Raw genomic sequence first — 5,036 nt, 5'->3', positions numbered from 1 at the left:
CACAAAACCTGGCCCCTCAGCACCCCGTCTGCCCCTCTTTTAAATCCCTCCAGGGATGGCGACTCTACCAATTCCCTGGGCAGCCTGTTCCAACCCTTTTGGGGAATAAACTTTTCCTAATACACATCCTAAACCTCTCCTGGTGTAACTTGAGGTCGTTTCCTCTTGTCCCATGTCCTGTTCCTTGGGAGAAGAGACCGACCCCCACTCGCTAAACCCTCCTTTCAGGGATCTGTAGGGAGCGAGGAGGTCTCCCCTCAGCCTCCTCCAGCCTGAACACCCCCAGGTCCCTCAGCTGTTCCTCATCAGAACAGATCCCTTACCAGCTCCGTTGCCCTTCTCTGGACACGCTCCAACACCTCAATGTCTGTCTTGTCGTGAGGAGCCCAAAACAACACAGCACTCGAGGTGGAGCCTCTCCAGTGCTAGGGACAGGGGGACGATCACTGCCCAAGTCCTGCTGGCCCCACTATTTCTAGTAGCCAGGATGCTGTGGGCCTTCTCGGCCACCTGGGCACACTGCTGGCTCATATTCAACTGGCTGTCAACCAACACCCCAGGCCCTTCTCCACCAGGCAGCTTTCCAGCCACTCCTCCCCAAGCCTGTAGCATTCATGGGGCTGGTGTGACCCAAGTGCAGGACCCAGCCCTTCGCCTGGTTGAACCTCACACCATTGTCCTCAGCCCATCAATCCAGCCTGTCCAGATCCCTCTGCAGGGCCATCCTGCCCTCTAGCAGATCAACACTCCCACCCAACTTGGTGTCATCCGCGAACTTACTGAGGGTGCATTCAAGCCCCTCATTCAGGTCATTGATAAAGATATTAAACAGAACCAGCCCCAGCACTGAGCCCTGGGGGACACCACTTGTGACCGGCTGCCATCTGGAGTTAGCACCATTCACCACCACTCTTTGGGCCCGGCCAGCCAGTTTTTCACCCAGTGAAGAGTACACCCATCCAAGCTGTGAGCTTGCTGCCATCCTAAGCAGCTGGTCGCTGCTCTCCAGGATTTTTCCCCAGGAACATCCCTGTCAGAGAGGCACTGCAGGTCCCTGCACCGCAACACAGGTACGTTAGAGGGGCTACACAAACCCCACCATCTTTCCAGCACTGGTCTGGAGCCCTCTGGCATCCCCAGTTCCTGCTCCAAGAGCACAGTTGCTCTCAGGGACATGCGGGATTGGCAGTGGTGGGGCCAGGGGTTTTCACAGTTCCTGCCTGGAGCTTGTGGGGAGCGTTGGGGCAGGGAGCAGCCCCTGGCTGGAGTCCCTGAAACCATCACTGTGCAAACACACCACAAATGTGCACAGCTGCTCTGCCACGGCGCCCTGAGGCAGCTCACAGTGGGTAGGCACAAGGCGGGGGGCGGGAACAGGGGACGACACGCGTAGCTGATCCCCCCCCATTGCTTTCCCACACAGACCATTGATGTGACCATGGGCCCCACATCTGGGGCAGGGGTGGGGGCACAGGCTAAGCCACACAGAGGGGCCGGAGCCTGAGGGGTCCCCACCAGGCCCCACACCGTGCTTGGGGTATCTGCAGCACATGCCAGCGCTGCTCTGCACATTCCCCTGGGCACCAGTGGCACCATGATAAGGTGGTGGTGAAGCCAAGGTGGGTCTCGCCTTCATGTGCAGTGAAGCTGGGGTTTGTGTCCTGGCTGGTGGTGTGTCTGGAGCACTTTGTGACATGCCCTGTGTGAGAAGGAGAAGGGAAGAAGCTGGTGGATGGAGAATGCAGGTGGGAGACACCCAGCCCCAGGTAGGTGCTGCTGGGGAAAAAGGGTCTTGGCTGGTCTTGGAGGTCCAGCACCAGGTGGGGTGAGAAGAGTACCCCAGGTCTCTCCTGCAGCCTTGGGGCTCTTTGGGCACCCCAGGACCTCTGTTCAGGTGCCTCTGGCTCAAACTCGTCCCTTGGACTGCTCGTCGGCAGCATGGTGCTCCCAGCCCGGGCTGATGGGGACCTGGGGCTCCAGCATGCCACCACACAGCCCTGTCCCCCCACAGCCAGCATCTCCTGGGACAGCCCCAGGGCAAGCGTGTCCCTGCCCCCAGCTGCGCGGCAGCAGAGCCTGGGCAGCAGCTGGATCCATCCACCTTTTGGGCTGGAAGGGGCTGAGCTGTTGGGGCACGGTGGTGCCTTCACCAAGTCCCAGTGACCAGACTCCTGCACCCCAGGGACGAGCACGGTGGAGGCCCATTTTATTTGTAAAATTTCACTGCATCTTCCTTTCTTTAATTGTAAATGATTGTTTCTGTTACAGCCCCAGCTAAGGAGCTAAAATGATGGAATCACAGAATGATTCAGGTTGGAAAAGACCTTTAAGATCACTGAGTCCAACTGTTAATGCAGCACTGCCAAGTTACCGCTCAACCATGTCCCCCAGCACATCTACACGTCTTTTAAATACCTCCAGGGATGGCAACTCCACCACTTCCCTGGGCAGCCTGTTCCAGTGCTTGACAACCCTTTGAGGGAAGAAATTTTTCCTAATATCCAATCTAAACTTGAGGCTGTTTCCTCTTGTCCTATCAGCTGTTCCTTGGGAGCAGAGCCTGGCCCCCCCCTTGCTACTCCCTCCTGTCAGGGAGCTGTCGAGAGCGAGAAGGTCTCCCCTCAGCCTCCTCTTCTCCAGGCTGAACCCCCCCAGGGCCCTCAGCCGCTCCCCATCAGACGTGTGCTCCAGACCCCTGCCACAGCTCAGGGCGGACATCACGGCGGGCACCAGGTGCCCCATCCCTGGCAGGGCGCACAAGCTGCCTCCTCCCTGGCCAACCACAGCAGGAGCACAGCTCTGGGGGGAGATGGCTTTACCAACATGGCCATGAGTTGGGCCATGTCCTCCCTCAGGGCAAGAGGAGAGCGGGGCTGGTACCTGGTGCCCAGGAAGGGCTGTGGCATTTGCCCTGGGGGCAGCTGAGCCCTCCTCCCACCCACAGCAGCTCCCTGCTCTCCCAGGGGACAGTCACAGCTCAGGACACGTAGGTCTTCCTTGATGACCGTGTAATTAACCCTACTGCGTGGCACACACAGCCCACAGGGGAGCGGAGCACCCATCACCTTGCTGGTCAGGCAGTCCGGATCCAGCCTGGCCCCCACGTGCCCCCACAGTGACACGGGATGGGGAGCAAGGGAAGAAAGCACTTCCCCACTCCTCCCTGGAGCCAGAGGCTACAGCCTAAGGGCAGTGGCCTCCGTGGGCCTCATGCCCCAGGTGAGGGTGGCCCCGGGCCACTTGTCCCCAGGGCAGCTTTGGGCACGGAGGAGCGCAGTGGTGACAGCCCCACACGGCCACACAGCCCAAAGACACAGCCCTGGGCCACCCCGCGGCAGGCACCGGGCAAGCAGCTCTCCCAGCTCTGGAGGAAGAGGGAGCAAACCACCCAACAAGCAGTTTGCAGCACAACTCTCAAAAATTGTCATTTTTCCTGCTCTGCATGGGCTGTAGGCTCAGTCCAGCTTCCCGAGGTTTCTCCACTGCTGGGGGAGAAGCCCCATAATTTGGAACTACATTTCTAAAACCCACTGCAAATACAGCTAACAAACTTCTTCTAACTCACACTGGATTAATTTAAAATTAGACAGTATTATACTTCAGTCCTTTTGCTCCCTCTGAGCTATGGAAGTAATATAGCAAGCCCTTGGCTACTTATTTATTTTATTACAAATAAGCATTTAATGACCAACTTAGTTGCACAGTTTTGGCCAAAAAAAAACCCAAACAAACAAAAAAACAAGTTCAGGAGAAAGAAAACAAAGTTGTGCTACAGATAGGGAATGATCTCACACCGCTAGAGCACCAGCCGCATCAAGGCCAGCGTTTGGTCAGTACTGAGCACGTCCCCACACGGTTGGCTGTTTCTGCAGCACTGTTGTAATTGGCACACACGAAGAATGCTCAGAGCTTTCTGGGCTAAAAGCCGCATTACAGCGTATATGTAAAGTAACTGAAGAATAAAGCAAGAGGGGCTCTGGAAAAAGATCATTTAAGATGAGATAGGACAGTGTTTAATGTTAAAGTCTGGCATCAGGCACCACAGGAGTTAGTACTCAGCCAGACTCGAGCCGTACAGCTTTCTCCAAACTTTAACGAACTGAAGAGTTCTGAACACACGACACTTCAGACAACTGAGACACTTTCTTCCTTTCTTCTAAATTACCAAAGACCAAAAACTGTCTCACTTACACCACAGCAAGAGTCAGGGAAAAAAATAAAAAAAAAGCAAGTGCATTTCCCACCCCAGAACTGGAAAGCTGAGCGTGTCACCGTAGGACAGCACACATGCATGGACTAAACCGAGTAACACTGTAGGCAAACCACGACGCCCCTCCCTCAGGAAACAGCACTTCTGTACTGCATCGGGTGTGGGACACGCAGTGCCGCTGTATAAAAAAAAAAAGGCAACGGAAGGCTCCACTTCCAACCAACAAAAAACCAGCACCATGAACTGTTCAGTCCAAAGCAAATCACAAGGGGAGCGGTTAAAGGCAGCATCTGAAAGTGGTTCACTTTCTTTTCTGTACCTCCCCCTTGATGCAAGGAGTTGAAAATTCCCAGCCCAAGAAGCAGCACCAGCAAACACTGGCATAGAAAGGGCCAACAGTTCTGCCTTGTTTCAGGCAACGATGGGTTCTCCTGGCAGTTTTTCCTCCCCCTGCCATGATTCAAGTTAATTGCATCCCTGCAGAGTGACATACCACAGTTAGAGCTGATCATGTTCCAGATTAACTCTACTCCAGGAAGATTTTCCTGGTTCGAAGTTCATTGCCGGCAATGAATGCACCAAGACCACCAGCGCCAAATGTTTTTAAATACTGCTGAAAAAAACAAAACAGAACAAAACACCACCAACCCTCCCAGAAAAAAAAAAAAAACAAACCTGCATAAAGCTGCAGAGGCCCATCCTCTACAGCACAGCACAGCTCAATAACTGAGCGAGCCCTCAAAATCTAGCGTCATCTACATCATTTCACCAATAAGTAATTAAGACTGCTGAGGGAGCAGAAAGGGTGGAGAAAGCAACTCAACTG

Source organism: Charadrius vociferus, unplaced genomic scaffold (assembly GCF_000708025.1).
Source record: "Charadrius vociferus isolate BGI_N301 unplaced genomic scaffold, ASM70802v2 scaffold459, whole genome shotgun sequence".
Classification (NCBI taxonomy): Eukaryota; Metazoa; Chordata; class Aves; order Charadriiformes; family Charadriidae; genus Charadrius; species Charadrius vociferus.
Note: the sequence above shows the minus strand (reverse complement) of the source record.